Source organism: Sphaerodactylus townsendi, linkage group LG03 (assembly GCF_021028975.2).
Source record: "Sphaerodactylus townsendi isolate TG3544 linkage group LG03, MPM_Stown_v2.3, whole genome shotgun sequence".
In the NCBI taxonomy this organism is placed as follows: Eukaryota; Metazoa; Chordata; class Lepidosauria; order Squamata; family Sphaerodactylidae; genus Sphaerodactylus; species Sphaerodactylus townsendi.
This window is the reverse complement of record NC_059427.1, coordinates 118,883,372-118,906,072: the sequence shown is the minus strand read 5'-3', so window position 1 is coordinate 118,906,072 and position 22,701 is coordinate 118,883,372. Positions and strand designations below refer to the sequence as shown.

General features: G+C 43.5%; 1 long non-coding RNA gene across 1 annotated transcript; it reads left to right on the top strand.

Annotated features, from left to right (window-relative positions):
- The first annotated feature begins 537 nt into the window (after positions 1-537).
- On the top strand, positions 538-17,943 carry LOC125429015. The gene is made up of 3 exons (XR_007243933.1): positions 538-729; positions 16,536-16,586; positions 17,856-17,943. It is a non-coding gene; the product is annotated as an uncharacterized LOC125429015 (long non-coding RNA).
- Positions 17,944-22,701: the final 4,758 nt, after the last annotated feature.

Sequence of the window (22,701 nt, the reverse complement as noted above, 5' to 3'; positions counted from 1 at the left end):
TTTTTTTTACCCCCGGATGAGTTTAGACTTATTTTAATAGGCCCCTGATCCCTCTCACTGTTTCGTTTCAGATTGTTTCATGATCTGGAACATCATAAAGTAGAGGGGCTTCCCTGATTCCAATATATAACATTTATGAAGCATCCCTTATTGGAGCTATCTGGGAGATTTTTTCATTGAAAGGCAAGGTACAAATGTTTTAAATTGAATAAATACATTTCCTGCACTCAGTAGAGCATTAAGGCTATTTCTGGCATTGGAAAACAGATGGGAAGGAATTACTAGAGCCCAAGGTTATGCACAAGATAACAGGGGACATGTTCCCCACGGCAGAAAAAAACTTGCTTTCTCTACTCTTGAATCAGCACCATTGCACAGCAGGGGGAAAAAAACATAGTTATGGTCAGACTCCCTTTCTTTTCCTGGAGGCTGAAGGTTTGTGTCCTCGTGTGCCCGCCCATTAATTACATCTTATCCCCCTCTAATCTTCCCTGAAAGCAGTCGTGACAGTCTGCAGGTGACTGAGAAGAAAGGAGTCCTTCCCCTGTGGCTGGACTTACTGGTCTCCATCCAGAGCATTAAAGGGCCAGGCTATTCCACCTTATGCTCCCTTGAAAGCCCAATTATGCCTCTGGTCTGGTAATGGGGAAGGATCATGTGCACCACTATCCTGATCATCACCACTTTCATACTCCTGCTGCGCCGATGCTTCTTCAACAAAGTTGAACCGTATGTCCTTCCTCCTATCTTATGCTATAGAAAAGCTGGTGTAGTGACATGCCACATTATAGGGAGAAAACATGAGGTAATTTGAGGGGAGTAATCCCAGAGTAAGTGATGCTTCTGACTCTTGTTTTGTAAGTTTGGGTCTGCAGGGAAAAGAGGACTCTTTCTCATTGTGGCTCAGATGTTTTTTAAAAATCAATTTTTGATGCAGTGTATTTTCAACATTATATGACTCTTGTGTCAAACTATTCAGGAATGGTATGAGGTGCCTACAGTTTCTGCTTGAAGGAACAGGATACCAAAAATACATGGGGGAGGGGTTGTGACACAATGAGAGAGTTAAAGGACTTCTGCCTTTAAAGGATCTTGGGGTCCAATTGTGAAGAAACACCTTTTTTTGCTTGAGATGCTGGAGAGCCACTGCCTACTAGTAGACAGTACTGTGCCAGATGGGCTGATAGCCTGACTTGGTATAAGAAAGCTTTGTTCAAACTCCCCCAGAAAGAATGGATATGTGGCTGTTATATAATGACTATGAAACAGAATACAGAATCGGGATAAACTGGGTTGCATGGGTTCCTATAGCAAGTGATGAATTTGACTCCTTCACCTTCTTATTTTTTATATGGTCACATTCTTGAATTTCCTGCCAAATATTCAGAATAAATTTTGGCTATGTTTTGCATATCACTGCAATTCCTTTTAGGAGACAATAGGTTAATCCTTTAAATATCTATTTAATTTACTTATGTTGCTGTTAAATGTTAGGTGTAATAACACATATTTATATTTATGAACTGGTTGATAAACCTGATATACCTTTTTTACATATGGATAATATGAATTCTACCGAGCCCTCCAGGGGTAGAGAGAATGAATGAATGAATGAATGAATGAATGAATGAATGAATGAATGAATGAATACTGGAAAATGGTGCAGTGTGGTATAATGTTAAAGTCACTGGGTTGAATTCAACCTTATTGTTAAGGGAATGAGTTGGCAAGGGGATGTGTTAGCACCTTCCTTTACTAGTGCAGTTCCCTCCCATGTGCCCCCTTGAAAAATGTTTGTAAGCACTGGGGGGGGGGGGGGGGGACTTTTAGAACAATGTAAGGTTAGCGTGGGCAGGCAGTACTATGAGGAGCTACTTAACACTTTTGCATGAGCAGAGCAGGCCCAGAAGCAATGCAAAAACATACACATGGGTCAGGTGGATTTCTGCAGCCCATACTGTTCCCAAGGGATTCAGGGAGCTGCATGGGGAAAGAGGAGACAACACTTCTGCAAACTCATTCAATTCATGGAAAGGTTGGATTCACCCCTTTGTATTAAGATGCACAAGATGGAATGTTTAGTGATGCTTTAACTCCAGTATCAAAGTAAGCAAACAGTGGCATAGTGGCTAAGAGCAGGTGCACTCTAATCTGGAGGAACCGGGTTTGATTCCCCGCTCTGCCTCCTGAGCTGTGGAGGTTTATCTGGGGAATTCAGATTAGCCTGTGCACTCCCACACACGCCAGCTGGGTGACCTTGGGCTAGTCACAGCTTCTCGGAGCTCTCTCAGCCCCACCCACCTTGCAGGGTGTTTGTTGTGAGGGGGGAAGGGCAAGGAGATTGTAAGCCCCTTTGAGTCTCCTACAGGAGAGAAAGGGGGGATATAAATCCAAACTCCTCCTCCTCCTCCTCCTCTTCTTCTTCTTCTTCTTCTTCTTCTTCTTCTTCTTCTAACACTCTCCGAATTCCACTAAAAATAACCAAGTTCAAAGTCTCTGTCCAACCAAAGGAACTCATAAAATGGGCTTCCACTTTTTGTTGCCACCTATCCAGGATTCTTATGCAGTTTGCTGATGGTGAATTTTCACAACATGACTTTTTAATTTTTGTTTTATTTTATTTTTGTTTTGTTTGCTTTGCTTTATTTAAAATATACTTTAAAATGTACTTTGTTATTTATTTTAAAATTTATAATCAGGCCTCTAGGATCTTCCTCCCACACAATGCCCTGTAAAGAGGGATTAATAACATTTTCTAGATAGGAAAAAGAAAATATTTCTTTAAAAGGGAGTAATGGTAATTATGACAGAATTAGCATAATGAATTGCCTTTTCCTTTTCAATTATGTTTACATATTTTATTGTTTGTCAAAAAGCTTCAGAATTCCAAGCAAAAAACTTAGACTCTATGTTATTAGAATTATATAAATGCACAATGAAATAATTGTTATTATAATATGCTACCACAGAAGGAACTCCCCAGTTAAGATTATCCTCTAATTTTACCAGTTCCAACCATGTAGATGCTCTGTGATCCAAAATTATTGTAACTTAAATTATAGAACATAGTACTAGATAGTAGAGTGTAGTGTTGGCTAAGTCCTATCTAAATTTTGTCTATGTCAATCTTGTCAATGGCCGGCGACTAGATTGCAGTCTATTATTTCTGGAACTGCTGTATGCATTATGCAGAGGCCAATCTGCGTTAGATATGAAGTATACATTCATCAAAGAGCTATAACCCATCCTGGTTCCCAAATGAGCTGATACACGGGATGCATGTTTTTAAACATGCCTCAGTTACAATCACATTATGTTTTAAAGTGTATATGCAACATTTTTTTACAATTGGAAGAGCCGGTATAGGTGAAAAATATTATCTGCAAAGCAGCCTTAATTCTTCAACCAGATACAAATATAAAAATGGGCAAACCAGATACAAATATAAGAATGGGCAAACATTTTGCCTGTGTTTGAAATTAACTTATTTCAATGTATGGCAATAATGCAACCCTCGCTCCAAGGTGCCACTAGGGAACGCTGCTGTTTTCTGCAAACACAAGCCTTGGCTCTGTGACAGTTTTCCATTACAGACATGCAAATCTATTTTTCAGCAAGCCTGGAGAAATTGACATTTAAAGAAGCATATTACCTCAGCCAATTATAGACCAAAATTGGGTATAGTTGTGCTCAGTTATACAGATGAGATGATAGCGTGTTCTATTTCGAAATAAGATTAAAGGTGCAAAGTCGCACTTGGTGTTTTGGCAGATTAATAGGCAAAAGGCTGTTTTGGGATTTTCATTTTGGGCATATCAGCAAAGTTACTCAACCAAATGGTTATCAGCATTACTTGGCAGGAGTAATTCAATACTAGCAAAGGTGCTGTTCTGATGAACTGAGTTCCAGCCATTGCTAGTTTGCAGTGTTCAACACCTTGGTTGGTTTATTTAAGAAGAAATTAGAGCAGAACTGATTTCTTTGCTTGGGATACTGGCAAAGTGGTGCACAGGAAGTGATCTCAGTAAATGAGAGGCCTGTAGAGAGGGGCTTTATTCACATAGCCATTTCTTAGCCTGTGTGAACTTCTGTGGATCCAGGGAGAGAATTGTGTGGTGGCAGCTGTACAGGGGCAGGGAATTGGTTTAAGACCTAGGTTAGACTCTGACTTGAGTATAAGGACAGATGTGGTCACACATGCCAGCTAGTTCTCTTTTGCCATTATCCTTTGCAACTTTTAAAATTTTCATTCTGCACTTTCCTCAAGAGCTCAAAATAATGTGCATGATAGCAGGGCTGTATTGTGACTAGACAGGTGCTGTGTACAAGTTTTCGTCCTGGACCCAGAAAATCATGTTTTCATTTTCTTTCACTGAAGGAATTCCACTTTCAGCACAAATATTCCTTTTGCGCTTGTGTGCAGAACACAGACCAAAAAAAAAAGCCTCAAAAAAGCAATGTCATTTATTATTTATTCTATTAGAAAGAAATCAAGATGATACACAGTTTGGCACATAACTAAAAAATATCAATATGTTTATTGTGCTGCAAGTGTACTTTGTCTTTTGCAAAACAAACAGTATTGCAATGCCCCTGACCCTTATCTCTCTGAGAAGTGAAGCATGCATAACAATATATTAGAAAATCATAGCTGTGCAATAGGTAATCAACAGTTCAAAATATATCTTAGCAGCTGCACTGTGTCAGATGGCAGGCTACATTCCGTGTCTCACCATAGTGTTCCATTTACATGTACATTTACATGTACATCGCTACATAGATTAATATGTCAAGTCTTCATCCAATTGAGTCTTAACATTACGCTTTTCAAACGGTACTATTTAAAGACAACATATTAATCATGGATTGTCATTCAAAGTCTAACATACAATTTAATCATCTCTTAAACTTGCAATTCACCTTTTCAAATAGCCAAGCAATACTACGTGACTAGGTTTTGGTAATTCTTCCTTGTTTCTCAGAGCTTCTTCAGATTTCTGTCGCTTTTAATCACCCAGGAGATTCTTAACTGCTTCCACAGAAATCTTTCAGATTCTTAACCCTGTTTTCTGCACAAAAGTAAAGTTTACCCCCATTGTTCTTTCCAGATACCACTAATCACTCTTAGAATACTTCTGCCCACCCCATCACACTTTTCCTGATTCTTCCTTCATTCTCCACCCTTCTTGTTCTGTCTCCCATCATCCCATTGTTGTTTCCCCTACAGTAACCTATTCCCCTAGACTAGTGCTTCCCATTCTCTTCCAGCTTTCTCATCTTTTTACACACTTTACACTTCAATCCCTTCCTGCCGCTCACCTCTTTCCTACTTCTTCCACAGCACTCTTCCTTGCACTGTCTATTCCTATTCCACTTCCCTAGTTTCCCTATCCACCTTCCTCTCCTCCAATCACCCTCAACTGCCTCTCCAGCCTCCCCTTAATTGCCTCACTCCATTTTTTTAGGCCTTGCCTCCCCTCTCCCCCTTTGCGTCTGGCCCCATTGCATGGATTGCACTATTTGATGTATAGTGATATTAGTGGGAATATTGGTCAGTAATCATGAAGACTGGAATTTCTAGTACAGATGTACAGGAGTCAAGACATGGTGACCTTCAGTGGGAGTCAAGTTGCCAGGCTGAAATGTACAGTACAATAGTTATTCAAAAACTGGCTGGCAGGATACATATAAGCAGTGTGTTATTCAAGTCACTCCTAGTATATGCAGGCAGTACTGGGGACAGAATCTCATTGTTACATTTGTTTTTCCATCTCACCATCCACTATAAATCACACAGTTAAGATGCATCTGTTTGAAATATAGTTAGGCAGTCAAGTGGATCTCTTGTTAAGCTAAGAATGATGTAACATATATCGGTGATTACTCTGCCATATAGGTGCCTCAGCCTGTCTTGTTTCCTGTATGTAACACAGCAGCCTGTAGTGCTTCAGCCATAGGAAGATTGATGAATATCATTTCAAGTTGCAGAACAATGATTAGGTGGTGCTGGAAGCCTTGTACATTTGACATTCTGTCAACCCATCCATCACATTGGGGCATTATTTTTTAGCTGTTGTTGTTGTTATTAACCTCATTTATAACCTACCCTTTTCACTGACATTCAAGAGAGAGATTACAATGTATGAGAAGCAATTCAATTAGACGGCAGATACCTCTAGTAAACAGTGCTGTAGGATTAGGATTACAAAAGTGGAAAACCAATGTAAACAAAAACTGGTCTATGACATGATATACCATAATGAAGAAAAGGGGTCACAACAGTAGAGGACACTGCAGTGACAAGGGAAGTGATATATATACAATAAGCTGTGAAATAGATTGTATTACCATCCCCTCTAGAAGCAGTCTCCTCTGCTGTGCCATTATATTACCTTTCTTACCCTGTTGTAAAAATGCCCTCATGAACATTTATGTTTTGCAAAATGATAGAAGTCTGGGGACCTTTCCACCCACCCCAGGCAAGCTGTTCCACAAGGTGGGAGCTACTACTGCACAAGAATGTACAATTTCCAATGGTACCCATTTTCAGCTAGGGCACACCTGTGGATGGATGGGGGGGGGCAGTTTTTTAAAGCCAAACCCCTGGCTAGACCCAGAGGCCTGATGCACACTCTGGCTTTTCACATCAATAACACCCCAAGTGCGGCCCTCCCCCATGCATTCCCATCCCATTCTACTTTTAGAGGGAGTTAGCAGGCCGGAGGAGAGCCTGCCTGCATTTGCCTGGAGCCTGAATTGGGAGACTACATTTCCCAGGAGCCCCTGGGAAATGTAGTTCCCACCAGGCCCAGGCAACGCAGGCAGGCTTCTTTTCTGGCCTGTTCCATTCCGAAAAAATAGAGAATTATGTGTGTAGAGGGTGCTTATGAGGGGTGCACTGAGGCGCCGCAGGGGGCGGGGGATTTTTCAACCCCCCACGTGACCAGAATTGGTGCGCCCAGTGTGTTCTGCACCCCCCACCCCTGGCTAGACCCCTTGAAAAGTGGGAAGCACAATATCATTCAGCCTTCCCAATCACCATTACCTCCTTCTTATCTGGATGTAGTTAAATCTCGTATGTAGCCATGTAACCACAACAGTCGGCCACCAGTTTAGAGCCCCTACTGAGTCACCAGGCAATTAGGAGGAAGATATAGAACTGGGCACCATCAGCATATTGATCGCAACCTACTCCAAACCCATGAATGATTTCCCCTAGGACCTTTACATAGAAACTGAATAGCATGGGTTGGATGTTTCTCTTTGCTTTTGGAACACATCAAATTGCCATTTCTTTATTAAAAAGGTAAAAGTGTTATTACTGACCGGAGAAGGGTGATGTCACACAGGCTGCAGGCAAGAGCTCTGACTGCCTCAATGGAATCTGCACCAAAAAGACAATGTATTGTTGAATGCATATAGCCCACAAAACCCACAACAGCCAGTCAAAAAGACACCTTTTCCTTGCTCTCAGTAGTTATATTATCTTTTTTTCTCCCATTGTTCCCTGCTAGATATCATCTGTCAAGTTGAAGAGGTGTGTGTCTGTGTGACTTGACCATTGGTGGGTGAAACTAGTGAGCAATTCCCCCGGCCCGGTCCCTTGCACCAGTATTCTGCTAAGACAGAAAAAGACATTTCAACACTTGAGGTGAAGGTTTTGCTCAATTCAGATTTTCTCCACGGGCCTTTCCCCACTTACCTCTTTTTGGTTGCCAAAGGGCGTCTACCCTGCGTTTGTTGCACTCCGTAGCTTTTGAGCACGGAGAAATTGTTCCCCACTTCATTTTGCTATTCACGAAATAAAGCGGGGTCAGAATTGCAGCGTTCCCCAAGAGCACGTGTCCCGGTGCGGCAATCGCGGCCAGTGGAGGGCGGGTCTCTATTTTGACTGGCTGGCACGTGTACACATGTACACATCATTGACACGTGTACTTGTGTACACGTCATCAAAACGTTTCATTTTCCACCACCTATGTTCCCCGCAACCCAGTTTTCACTTTAAAAGCCAAGCCCGCGCACTCAGCGGCACTCTGCCATGAATGGCTGGTGCAAAGCTGTGGAGCTCGAAAGCAGGTAAAAACTAAATGTTGGAACGCTAAGCCCTGCGCCACGATATCAACTTCCTTAAAATGGAGAAGCCTGTTGCCTGATTGGTCAGAAGGCTGCACGTCACAGAATCAACTTCACGCAAACATGCCGAAGTTTTCCACCACCCCGCGGCAAGTGCGGCGTTTTGAGAAAAGTTGCTGTTTTAAGAGGAGCTAATTTGGCGTACGCTAAGGAGGTGGGAGAGCAGCAGATTCTCCGGGTGGTATTGCGCTGCCAGGCCGCTGGATGCGGTGGGGAGTATGCTGAGGATCCCCCGGTCTTTTCAATGGGTTAATACCCCGCAGCATATGGTGAGTGGGGAAAGGCCCCATATCAGAGAAAAGCTTCCATCCAATCCTGACACAATCCTCATTGGAACCAATTCTGAAGTGGGTGAAATGAATCCTAGTGTCAGGGCAGGGGAGTCTTAGTGATTCTCCATGCACTGAACAAGAATAAGAGAATGACTTACCTAGGACCATGGTGACATATAGGGTGTGGGGCTACCACCCAGTAAAGCACAGCTTGCCTGTTTCTCCTATCACATCTTTGGCCCAATATCTGTCACCCAAAGTGGAGATGGCAGGATCCACACCAGCACTTCCTCCCTCCCTCATGTTTGGCTTGCCAATCTGCAGGTGCTAGCCAATGTCAAAAGGATAAGGAAGGCTGCACAGCATTGCTCTCTAGCTCAGCTGCCCAGGGCACAGCTGGCTGGATGAGGCAGACCAGCTATTGAGTAGGTGGGTGCAGCTCTGCTCCATTTCTCCATCACTCTCTTGTGTGGGTTGCTGGACAGCTGTAAGATGGGGCAACTGAGCAGCTAAGCCTGGCTATATGACCATCCACTTCCCTCAGTTGAAGCTTCCCCAGACCCCAGCCTCTGTCTCTCACCATCAACTTTTGAGTTACTGCTGCAGCTGTGGTGGTACCAGAGAAAGCAGCAGCAGATGGTCACTCCCCACACACATGGGGCACAGGACCTGGAGCTGTTATCCCTGATTGCCCTATAGCAGGGGTCTTCAAACTATGGCCCTCCAGATGTTCAGGAACTACAATTCCCATCAGCCCTGCTACTTGGCCATGCTGGCAGAGGCTGATGGGAATTGTAGTTCCTGAACATCTGGAGGGCCATAGTTTGAAGACCTCTGCCCTATAGCTAAGACCAACACGATGACTAGAATACAGAGTACAGACAATATAAATCTTTAGAAGGCCTTATAATATATCCCCTTCCACCCATCATAATTAAAAGCATTTTGCCAGTTGTCAAATATGGTTCAAGTATTTAAACATTACTTTATCTGCATTGCAGATTCCCAACAAATCATCTTCTGCGTTGACCGTCCCATCCATCTTTCCTTTTATTAAGCACATTTCACATTTGTTTGATCATTTTCTATCTTTTGAAAGCTTTGAAATAAAGATGCCTGAAGTCTCCTGCTGCTTCTAACAGAGCAAGTCACTTGAAAACTTTTAGAGTTCTGGTCATGAAAACCGATCAGGATGGCATTCTGGGTCTTGACTAATCTTTGCGTAAAGAAGAAAATCAGAAAAGAATCTTATAGTCCTGTTCAGCAGGTAGAGAGCGAGGGCATGTCAGTGTTTTGTATTGTTAAGGGGTTATTCAGTTAAAATTGGCTGTGAACGTAAATCTGTAATCAGATGTTGTTTTAGAAGCTGCAAGAACCGGCCATTAGTAAATCCCAGCAGAGTTGATACATCAACTTCTCTACATGTTAAAATTTGGCTACCAGCCCTTAGCTTTTCTTTAAGATACAGAACACTTTCTCATTTACAAACCTATATGGTTTTATGGGAGCGAGTCTTAGGTGCAATGCTGATTAGTGAACAGCATTCAAGGGGCAATTCCTTTTCCCACTGAGAGCATGGCTTGTAAGAAGAGAAGGCCTGGAGGATGTGGTGTGCAAGGACCACTCTGCTTGCTGCTTTATTAAAACATCCCCCCCCCCCCCGCAGCAGTTGGCAACCCTGTTCAGCACAGGGGGAATTTGGCCTGGCTGTGGTGGGTGTGACTTCCCTGCCATCCCCCAACCCAAGCTGGAGCTTCAGCCCCCAGCTTGTGAACTAGCTTCCAGATGCCCATGGTGGGGCAGGGGTCAGGGTCGGCCACAGGATTGTATTTTCCTGGCTGACTGGGCAAGGGGTATGGATGGCAGTACTTTCAGCCTGACTGTCCTTCCTTTTTTCTTTTTGGAGAGGTACACAGCCCTGTTTGCACAGTAGTCATGAGTGGGCAGTGGTAGCTGCCACTCGGCCTCTACCACTCACCTGAAGCTTTGACGGACCAAGCCAGACTTCTGCAGCCCAGGGAAGCGCAACACTGGCCTCCTCCCAAAGGCTGAATTTGAGCCAGGAAGGCTCCTGCCAATGGGGTGGAGGCCCCTGAAATAGTTGTGCCCAAAGAAGCCCCATGGAAGAAGGAAAGCGTTCACTTAAGCTCTCTTGGTAGCCCCGCCAGTCATCAGCCACTGAACTCTCTTCCTCTGCTACACTCCTGCTACCCAGGAAGATGAGCAACAAATATCTGGGAATGTCCACAGAGCTGCTAGTTAGAAGGATGTTGTCTTCATGTGACATGTCTCAAATCTTTCTACATAGTTTGCTGTGGTTTAACTGTAATCTTTCAATACAAAGAGTTAAAAAAGTAGGGGGAAATACAAATCCAGTCTTTTCTGTAAATAACTACTGTCTTTCTAAAATAAAACAAGATGATGGACTGAATAAATACATCAGCCTCAGTGCAATCTCCTGTGGCATTATGGATTGTAATAATAAACCCCCAGCTTTTATTGTTTCTCTGTGCAGATAAAATTGCTGTTTTCTGAAGGTAATTAATCTCTCATTCAAAATAAGATACCTCAGCTATCGTCAGTAATAACTCATCCAGTGAGCCTGTTCATCTGTCCATATTCTCTTTTCTTTTCTTGAGTTGGTAAAAATGCCCAAATTCATCACTGACATTAAACAAGAAACTCCATCCACTGCTTCCATTCATCTTCATGGTATCTCATCTTGTGTTTTGTTCAACATAAACATGCTTTTCTCAAGGGAAAGCAAATGTCTGCCTTTTATCTCCAGGAACAATCAGCCAGAAGTCTACACTAATAGCAAAATCAGCTTCACCCAAATAAAAATCATTCATGGAGGTGTTATCTTTGACCAAGGCACTAACAAAAAGAATCTATTTTTGGACTGGTGAATATATCAGCGTGGTAGCCTGCACTTGTGTTCACCACTGCTTTTGAGAAACAGGTTGTGCAGGTTTGAAAAACAAAACCCCAAACCCATAAGGAATTATTTTGATCAGAGGCAACAGGGAAACAAAAAAGGGAGTTACAGTGTCTATCATACGGCGCCCATCCTCATAGCTACTCTTCTTTTCTGCTGGCAATCTTTTATGTTTCACCCCACTGGTTGCTTAAAGGGATGCTGAGGATTGCCAGGTCTCTCTGGCCATCTGCAGGGAATGGGTAGTTTGAAAAATCCTGGAGATCTGGGGATGGAGTCTGGGGAAGACAGGGACTTCAGTGGGGATACGATGCCATAGAGATGCCACTTGTTTCAGGGGAACTGACCTCTGTAATCTGGAGATGAGCTTCACCAATTCCAGGGGGGATGCTCCAGATTACAGAATAGCTCTCCCTAGCAGCTCTTTTAGGGTTTTTAGGAATAAAGGAGACGGCGGGGGGTGATTTGCTGTTATTGCCTGCCTCTGCGCCGTAACCTCAGTATTCCTGGAGTCAGGGGTCTATGACTTGCTGGCTCTCCAGATGTTTCATGGACTGATTTCCACATCAGCCCCTGCCAGCATGGCCAATTGGCTGTGCTGGCAAGGGTGGATGGGAATTATGATCCATGAATTTATCCTGGAATACCGCCATAGATTCCTCCTGCACTACCCTGAGTAGTTGGAGTTCAACAGATTCGCGCCACTTCGGCAGAACCCATTGTTAAAATGAATTATAATAAACCAGGGATGAGGGGCGCTGAAAGCTCTCCGGATGGTACCGGAACTGCACAGTTCTCCATCAATATCTGTCAGCGTATGGAAACAGACAGTTTATTTAAATTATTTAGATCCCACCGCTGCGTCCACCCTTTCGCTGCTCAAGAGGCATTTTTTTAAAAAAAATTGGCAACTGAATATTGCTACATCTATCCACTTTTATAAATATTTGCCATAGACTCTCTGAATCATCAGCTTTTATTTTTTTAAAGGTAAATGTGTAGTCCCTTCTGTTGTAGAGATATAAGGGGAAAAACCTATCTCTGCAATAGGAGAGGGTTTTTACTTTTTTGCAAGGTGGGTTGCGAATTCAGGGAGAATAATCATCATGTTTTTATAACCATGTGATACTTATTATTATTTATTTGCCGTTATTTTTTCGGAAAACACAAGTCAAAAAAGCTCCAATGGCCTGAGGTGGTGGGCAGGGGGCAGGCTGCTACTGGTGGGTTCAAGACCAGTCAATCCCTCATGTGGCGGAGATCCATTGCCATTGACCTTTGATAATCAGCCATACTATAAAGGCTGAGACCGTATTACAAGTTCATCAGTTGGAAGATGGGTGGTAAAACCTCCAATCACCGTTCATGACAAAATATAGGGTGGTAATAATTACCTACCTCTTTATTTATTCTTTGTACTACCTCTTTATTTATTCTGTGCTGGATTTTCCCTACTGCAGATTAAACAGCATTTCCTTTAGGTTGGGAATTACTATTCTCTCCTTTTGGGAGAAGATTGTGGCAATGAGAGGGTGTTGAACGGTTCCCTGCCTTTTCTCCCATCCCTGTAGCATTTCATCATCTTATCCACACAGATTTCCCCCATACCTGGCTTCCAGGATTTAAGTCTTGGACCTTCTCACAGATATAATCATACCTGACATATAATGCTCCTCCTCCTTTCCTATTTGGTCTATTTCTCTGAAATAGGTTGTAACCCTCTATTACATTCCAATCATGAGATTCATCCTACCAGGTTTCAGTGATACTCATTATTTCCTTTACTGCGTTGAGAGTTCAGATTCATCTTGTTTATTTCCAATGTTCTGTGCATTAGTATAGAGACACCTAAAACAATGATTCATCCCCCCCCCCCCCCGGCTGCTTGGCTAAAGAGTTTTGCTTCCATTATTTGGAAGCTTCTTGGAATATTCCATAAACTCCTCTATAACATTCAGACTATTTTGACCTAACTTTTATTAGCCTGAATATCAAGAATACTGTCTTGTTCCCTGACATGACTCAGTTTAGAGTCCTCCTGATCAGGTTTGTGAGCAAGTGCCGGAAGAACTTGCTGCTGAACTGCCATGAGGTTGCAGTATACGCTTATCAGGAGTTGCCTTCAAGAAACCACAAACCATGGTCCAAGAAGCCAAGATTTCTCAGCAGCACCATCTGTGAAGCCTTCCCTATTCTTCATTCTCTCCCTAGACCATGTCCTTCAATTGGGAGGAGAGAGGTAAATACAACCTGTACATCAAGGTCCTTCAGCTTCCTGTCCAGAGCTTCATAATCCCTTGTTTGGCATCAGAAAGCTATATGCGCAGTGTCATTGGACACATGGACCAAAAGGGAGGGCCAGTCGAGGCAGTGCGAGTAAAGAGTCTTGTCCAGCCTCTCCTGTTACATCCATGGATTTTTTGCCTGGAGAAAGGCACACCTCTGAGAGACACATCCATCGGGCATGCGAATTCCATAAACATGTTTCTGTTTCCTGTGCATGTAAGTAGTTTCACATTATTTTCCGGAATGGCTTTTTTTCAAGAGACCATAGCAAGGTAACCAGTTCTAGAGTGGAGTCTTGCCTAAGACTGCATAGAAGCTAACTTCCAGGGAACCTCTTAGGACTGCTCAGCACCTTAGGTGAAGATTGTATCCCCTCGGATATAGTTCAAGATAGGCAAGTGATTGGGAACTAAATCGCCAGGAGAGATTAATTTGCTGAACAGGCCTGGTTGGCACATTTCACTTCTGTGCCAATGCAGAATGCACTTAAGCATTTAATGGTGCAATCTTTATTTCAGTGAACTTAGAAGTCCTGTGAATGACTCTTGCCTTGGAAACCTCACAGGATTGCCATAAATCAGCAAGGAGATTGTAAACCCCTTTGAGTCTCCTGCAGGAGAGAAAGGGGGGATATAAATCAGAGCTCTTGCTGTTTGCCTTACTTATTATGCCATTGCTAGCCTTTGCTTCTTCTTATTTGTTACCTTCTTGCTTAGCCTAGCTAACTTCTTTACTTCTTCTTTGCTTTGCTGTTAGCCCCATGCTTTGCCCTTCTTCTTACCTTCTTCCTTCCTGCCCCTTGCTAGCCTTCCTTCTTCTTCATTGCTGGCCCCTGGGTGGGCAGGGGTGGGAGAGAGTCTGCTTTGGATTATACTGTAGAAGCACTGGGAGAGCCAACACAGTCCACAGAAAGGAGCCAACATGTCACTCATGAAACTGGGTAGTTAGTAGTTCCTGCTAGTGTTTCCCTTGTGGCAGAGGATTTCCAATTACACACTAGAACATTTGAAGCCAAGGGAAATTTATTTGCCCCAGGATTTCCCCTCCTGTTGATTTCAAGCCTATAATATTTATCTTGAATCCTTATAAGTGGTATAAGCCACCAATAATGGATAACAGCAGAGCTCATCGAAAGGTAGAGTGGCCTTCAGTGGTAGGCAATTTGGCACAAAGTAAGGACTAATTGGTGAGGCCAGGGACTGATGTGCTAGCTGAATATGGTTCCTCCAGATGTGCGCAGAACACCCTGGCTGCAGGTGCCTCTTCCCTCCTATGGCCCCAGCATTGCATTGTGCAGCAAGTAAGCACTGCAGACTTCAGGCAGCCTAATCCAAAGGGTGGGAGATTAGGGAAAAGCACAGTGGTAGCCTTCAGTGCCCGTGTCATCATACTACGTGCAAGAGCCAGTAATTAATGGGCGCAGGAAGAAGAAGAAACTCCTTTCTCTCCTGGGAAATAGGTTTTTTTGGGGCTTACGGCTTGCCCAGTGATGGTATAAGTCCTACACCACTGCGCCACTGCAAGAGGGTATTCTTGGGCACAGGGTTGCTTCCCAGCTGGCTAAAGTTCGAAACCACCCTCAGGAACACCCCCTCCATACCAGCTGCACCCAGCTCCCTGCGCTGGAGGCAGGAGCGGCTGTATGGAGGGAAGGCAGGAAGTCCCTCTGTGTGAGTGTTGAAGGCATAGCCACTTCTTCAGCTGCTGGCTAGTGCTGGCACAACCCTCCCACTGCTTCCAATGCAGCTTCAGCCTTCCTTTGGATTGCACCTTAACCCGCTCCCCACTATCATAGTCCTGATCCAACGAACCTCCCCTCCAGCACTTTTAAAAGGGCTGAATTCCCAATCTTCAAAGCTGCCATGTAGGGCTGCTAAATAGCTTTTTAAAAGCACGAGAGACTTAGATCTCTTGCTTCACATCTTCTCTGATCCTCTCTGGACTAGTGTTCAAATTCTTCTGCAGGCTCTGCACTGGTGGTTTTGCTCCCTTGGAAAATGGGACCCCTATGGACATAAGGGATTTTTTGCAGTCATTTGAAATTCAGAATACTCAGCATTATTCTTTAGCTACTGCATTTACAACATGGAATGGGATTTGGAGCTAACAGGAGGGCAACTGGGTAGTGTGGCAGTTTGGATTTGTTACTTCCATGGCTACCGTGAGGTTTGTCACAGCAAATTCAGTACCAGATTGGCAGAGAAGGATGGGGTGTTCAAGACTGAGAGTTCCATTACTCATAGCATTACTGAGACCAGACCGGCAGCACCAGCCGGCCACTGTGCCATGCCATTGAATTACACAGTTGAGTTTTCAGCTGTTGTGGCCCTCGTGCCAGGTTGGTGCAATCAGCAGAGACCCACTTACTCCAGTCCAAGCCCACTGGAGACTTCATCAGGCTTCACGGTTGAGGTGGGAGCAACTGGCTCATGAGCCTTTGGAGCCAAATTCCTGCCATGGGATTTTTACACTATATATCCCATATTCAGTGTAAATATTTATCTGGGACCAGTTTACCAGCACTTGCTGGCTTAAAAGGAATCTCTGACCTTCCCTTGGGAACCATACTGAAAGGATAGAAAATGTACATACTCTTCCACACTCTTCTTCTGTAGTAGTAAAGCCACAGAAACCACATTGACCCAGTAGAAAGGATTCAACTTTATTGCAGGGCTTTACAAAGGCATTAAGTTAAATTATAGCTGCCTCAAGCAGGTCTTCCGGAAACTCATCCAAATAACATCCAAATGTATTACAATCTTTGCTTAGACTTTGCCATTGAATAATGTGGAGGTGACTGTCAGGTGCCAGGCTAAATAAAGATCAGGGCATTAACGGAAAGCTCTTTGGCTTTTGGTTGCTGCCTTGGAAGACGTTTTATAAACTCACACTCTTTCCATCCTTAGGGAAAATACAGAGGAAAGCAAGCAGGAAATTGGAACAGGTTCCTCCTCAAGGTAATGCAAAAATGTTTCCACAAATTTCATTTATTTCATTGGACTTTACAAGGTGAAGTTGCTGGAGAGTACCTAGAATAGGTTTTTATTATCATGTATTGTTCATGGACCTGCTGTTAAGTTCATTAATATATTTAGAGATTAAGAGACCAATCATAAACAGGTCCACACAGATTCCTTCTTGGGTCTATATTCAATGGGACTTGCTCCCGGAAAAGTGTTCTTAGGATTGCATGGTTAACACTGTAAAATTTCATATTTCTACAACCATTAATAATGTACTTGTAAATAGAGTTAACCACTCTAAGGACACTGATTTTTTTCTCTGCTTAGGAGAACACTGTAGAATCATAGAAATATACAGTTGGAAGGTACCTCGAAGGCCTCAGTGATGCGGCTGGCCTCCACACGGGCCAGGGCCTTTACGGCTCTGGCCCCGGCCTGGTGGAACACCCTTCCTCCGGCTGTCCTGGCCCTGCGGGACCTTAGAGTTCCATAGGAAGGAGGAGCCTGTACTCATGGAATGTTCGCTTGGGCCTTTGGAGAGTCCAGCCCTGGCTCAAATAGTTGCCCCCCAGACAGCCCCCAGTTGGCTCCTTATATCTAGGCCCTGCACCATCTAAAGCAGCTCCTCCGCCTCCCCCTTTCTTTTCCAGGAGGTTTGGGTTAAAATTAGGGTTAAGCCTGGCCGCCCTCTTTTACCTTCTCGCTGTTTTGTGGTTTTGGTATGAACACTTGCTTTATATTTTTGTGTTGTACACCGCCCAGAGCCCTTCGGGGATGGAGCGGTATAAAAGTTTAAGTAATAATAAATAAATAAATAAATCTAGTCAAACCCCTGCATAATGCACAAAATTCACAACTGCCTTCCCCCCAAACCTCAGAAGTGAATTGGCAGCCAGTGTAGCTTTCCCTTCTGCCTTCTAAATACTGGCCAAGGTCAGGGCTGAGGGTGTGTGACTGGTCCAAGGTCATCCAGCAAGCTTAGGGGGAGGGCGGTCTATAAACCGAATATATAAATAAATAAATAAATAAATAAATAAAGCTTCCACAGCAGGAGTAGGGATTTGAACCCTAGTGTAACAGCTTAACTACTATGCCACACTACCTCTCAGTAACCTCCCTGCCACAAGTTATATCAATTGAAGCTTCTGGGCCATCTTCAAAGACCTGTTCAAAAGACGAAGGAAGGTAAACAGTCTTTGTTAAGACACCAGCATCCTGTATTGCAATGACTGTAAGCTATATTTTGTTTTCTGTTGTGTTTAGAGAAAGCAGATGATAAGCTCCCATTTCTGCAGGGGGTAAACTGATCAGAAATGTCTGGAAGATAAATAATGATCTGCACCGCATACTGGCCACCCGAAAACTAGTAGAAATCTAGAGACCAACACATAAAATAACAGTGGAGGTGGATGCTTGCTTGAAATCTCAAGGTCAATTATGGACATTGAGAAGGGGGAAAACCAAGAGTCTTCTATAGGGGTGAGGTCTACAGAGATGGCAATATTGCTTATGTTTATTATATTGCTAAGAATGTATTTTGCTTGTAAATGAACATTAGCCACTCAGAGCCCCTTCTAGGGATAGGTCACGGGGCACAAATATAATTGAAATGGAAAAAAATATTATAGGAAGTCTTGCTAAAGAAGAAACTGTTCAGGCATTTCCAATATTGACCATCGGTAACAAAGTTAAGTAGAACTCATTAATCAGTCTATGAAATACCATTTTGTTAATCAGTGATACAATTTTGCTAGGGGGAAAGAGACAACAGTTTCCCAGACAACTTGTTTCCTTTAAAAAAATCCACACTGGATCACAAAGTATTGTATTGTGGGTGGGGTTTATCAGTCCAGGGAGTGATTTACATTTCCATACTATTAACCACATCTTTGCATATAGAGTTCCACTTAGGCACTTACAGGTTGGTTTCCCCACCCCTGGGACCCACCCAGACAATGCTGTACCCCACTAGGCAGGCACACTCACTGGGACACAGTATGTAACAGACTTCCCCTCTTGGAGTGCACCTCTAGAGATGCAATGGCCACGAGGTGCAGTGGCTGAAACGTTAGAGACTCGGAGGGATCCACCAGACCACGGCCACACAGCCCAGAAGGCCCGCACAATTAGTTAAGATCCAGCCCGTGAAGAGCCTTTGCCGGTATATTAATGTTTAACATATCATTAGTAGAGTGCTTAGTAGAAAGATCCTAAAAGTTTTGTAGTACACTCCAGCTTTTCTCAGGAACCTTGATCAAAATCAGGACTAAATAATCCATATCTCCAACATCAATCTCATACATTCTAGCATCTAATAGCCAGCCTGAAACATGCACTGAAACAAGCACTTTAAAAGGTTCCACTGAAACAAGCACTTAAAAAATACTTCCACAAAAATCTTGTGGAAGTAAGTCTAGGCAAAGCAATACTCAGTAACCATTTCCACTCCTCTGCTCTGAGATTTATCTGTAAAGCCCTATTGCATTTATTATGGTAACTAAAAGCTACCTCTCCATTTTCAGGCAAAAGGGCATAGATATTTTCAATAGATCCTCTATATACATAATTTAAACTGGAAAAAGCTGTGGCTATACAGCCTGCTGTAGTAAAAGAATATTCCTGAGAATCTGGTTGAGTGTTTTTCCCATAGTATGCTTCCCAACTCGATTTTACTTTTGTATTTTCAGATTCCATGAGATTATATCTCCACTCTGTTCAAGATCAAAAAGCCCACAGTAGAGTAAGCAAATCCTCCAGAAGCTTGATACTAAAGGAATGCAGGAGTAATCTAGAAGAACTGATGGGATGTCAATGAGATGTAGCTTTAATACATTCCTTGTAATGAAGGCTACCTTTTCCAGGGGAATTCAGAAAGGAGGAAATAGGACCACTACATCTTTAAAAGCACAGTTGGTGAGAAGATAAAGCAACCAAACTTGTGGAGATGGTCTCATGAAAACCTCTGCGAGCAAGCAATGCTATCACAAAGTGGTAAGAAGAGGCATCTAGGAGGAATTTTCCATTTCCTGCACGAAAGCTGTGTGGACTTTATTTTCTTACTAAGATGTTAATACAAAAAGCATTAATTCTATCATCTCAGTCCCTGTAACATCTTATACATATAATTGAAGTTATTGGAAACAATGGCTAATTGATCAGAGGACTAGATAAACTGGAAGACCTAGACTGAAATGTTAATCACTTCGTAAATTCTGTGACTGGCACAATGTTTCATCATTGGCTCTGAGGCCCTCTCCACAAAACAAATGTATAGCAGGTTGCAGTCGGGATAAAGTGACCTGCTTTCCTGTTTTTGCATTCACATACATTCATGCAGGCAGTAATTGGAGCCCACAGAAACAATGCGGATTGCTGTCGCGCCTTTGCACGGAGGCGCATTTAATTTTTTTTATTTACCTCCCACCAATGCGTAGCTATGCAGGCATGCACAAATGAACCCCTGCAACCATGCTGACGTCTCATGATACCATGATAAGACCATTTGCACCTGCGTGGCTATTCAGATGTAAGTTGGGAAATTTAAAAAAGGAAAGCACAGCCAAATAAAGCACCTCCTGCCCAGCCATTCGCTAGCAAGCGGCTGCAATCTGGGATTTGTCAAAAGACTCACAAATAGCGCAATTCTCAAAAAAACCCAGTTTGGGGGAAATAACCCAGGGCAGACTCCCTTTAGGGGCGGGATCCATGCTCCCCCCCCAAAAAAACCCCCAGTTTTTTACCATCCTTAACCCGTGTTTATTGGACCATGCGGAATGGGCCAGAGTCCTTACAACAACATTGCTTAACATTATATGCAGTGCTACCAAGAAATGCAACCTACAAGTTTAGCAATGGAGACAGGTTTAGCCTTTAAACAGTACACAGCAGGTTTTTCACTCACAATGACAATGAGTTTCATGCCAAGATGTATATATCAGTAAGTCCAATACTAGTTCAGCTGTCAGTCTCCTGTTTTTCCCTCATAAAGATCTATGTATTCATATGCTCATTTTGTATCTTATTAAAAACCACACAAACATTTTTGAAAACAGAAGGTCCTTGCGTTGCTTCAGAGTTGAAGTGAGGTATACTGGTGAGTTCATAAGATGCTAGCCAATTGGTGTCCTTGTTTATAAAGTATAAACAAGGACACTAATTGGGTTGCATCTTATGAACTCCCCAGCATACCTCACTTCTATTCTTGTTTATACTCAAGTATAAACAAGGAGGTGACAAAATAATTGGGAAGTGAGGAAGAACAACACTTCCAACAATCAGGGATGAGGAACTATCCTCATCCAAAAAGGATGCAACTTGCCTCCGATTCTTGTTCCTGACTTCTGTTTCTGACTTGCATCCCAAGCTTCAGTCTAGTGTGGTATAGTAGGTTAGAGCTTCAGACCCAGGTTTAAATCCTCACTTTGCCATGGAAGCTTGCTGGGTGACCTTGGGCCTGTCATACACTCTCAGCCGAACCGGCCTCACAGATTGGTTCAAGAGGATAAAATGGAGGAGAGGAGAATGATGGAAGTCACTTTGGGTCCTCATTTGGAAAAAAGGTGGGATGTAAACCAAGTAAATGAACACACCCAGTCTGCACGCACATGGGGGCATGGAAACCCCCACAGATGCAACAGCAGCAGGTGGCATAGGAATGGCATCAACACAAACCCATCGTTGTTCTGCTAGCTGCTGCCACTGCCTGCTATTTCCACTCCTCTCTCTTTCCCCTGTTATGAGGACATTTTCTGTGGCCCTCCCTGTGACCTCGTGGAAGCCCCATCTCCCTTTCCCTTCTGAGCTCCAATGAAAAAGGGCTAGAAGGGGGAGAGGTGGCACAGATTAGCCTTCTCTCCTCTGATTTGAAAATTGAGCTTTGCTCCAATCCTTCCGTCACAATGATGGAGTAAATGTCCACAAAGACGTTCCACTGCAGCCCCTCCGTAAATCTTCTCTTTGAGCCGGATAGAGGTATGTCCATTTTTATCCTGCTTAAAGGGGAAGCCCCCCAAACACCTCAAGTTGTGTTCAGAATGAGCATGTCAATGCTTTATGTGCAGGGGAATATCCTTGTGTGGAAGCAGTACAGAAGCTTGATTCATCCCTGAAGAATTGGGCTACTATTGCTAATTCAAAACCTTTGTGTGGACAACATTCCTCAGTTTTTAAAAGAACTAAACAGGATCTCAAGTTATCCAGGCTACTGATGGGAGCTCCAAAGCTCAGTCAGGACAGAGAGAAGAGAAAACTCATTAAGCTGTGTGTTTTTTTCTCACAACTTGTACTTTGCTTGTGTTGTTCAGTATTATTTGTTTATTATATTTAATATGCCACTTCTCCCCTTTTGGGTTCAGGGCGGCGTACAACATCCATAGTAACATTCAGATAAAACAATAATAAACAGCTAATAAAAACATAATAACTACTAAGATGGTGTTTGTGTTCTAAATCCAGTTACAGCAATAAAACTCGCCACACCAAGGGGATCTTGGTTAATGTTGGTGGATGTTGACAGACTATAATGGGGGAGGCTTTGATGGCAACTGTAGCTGCCTCAAACATATGCTGGGTGGAACAGTTTTGTCTTACAGGTCCTGTGGAGCTACAGTAAGTCCCACACGGCCCTGGTCTCCTCAGGCAGAGCATTCCGTTAGGCTGGGGCCAGGGTTGAAAAGGCCCTAGCACTAGTTGAGGCAAGCTGGGCTTCCTTGGGGCCGGGGATCACCAGAAGATTGGGGAAAATGAATTGGAGCTTCCGGAGTAGACCCAAGGGTAGCTCTGCAATAGTCCAGCCTAGAGGTGACCATTGCATGGATCACAGGAAAAAGAAGAAGAGTTGGATTTATATCCCCCCTTTCTCTCCTATAGGAGACTCAAAGGGGCTTACAAGGGGCTTATATCCCCCCCTTTCCCTTCCCCGCTCACAACAAACACCCTGTGAGGTAGGTGGGGCTGAGAAAGCTCCAAAGAACTGTGACTAGCCCAAGGTCATCCAGCTGGCGTGTGTGGGAGAGTGCACAGGCTAATCTGAATTCCCCAGATAAATCTCCACAGCTCAGGTGGCAGAGCTGGGAATCAAACCTGGTTCCTCCAGATTAGAATACACCTG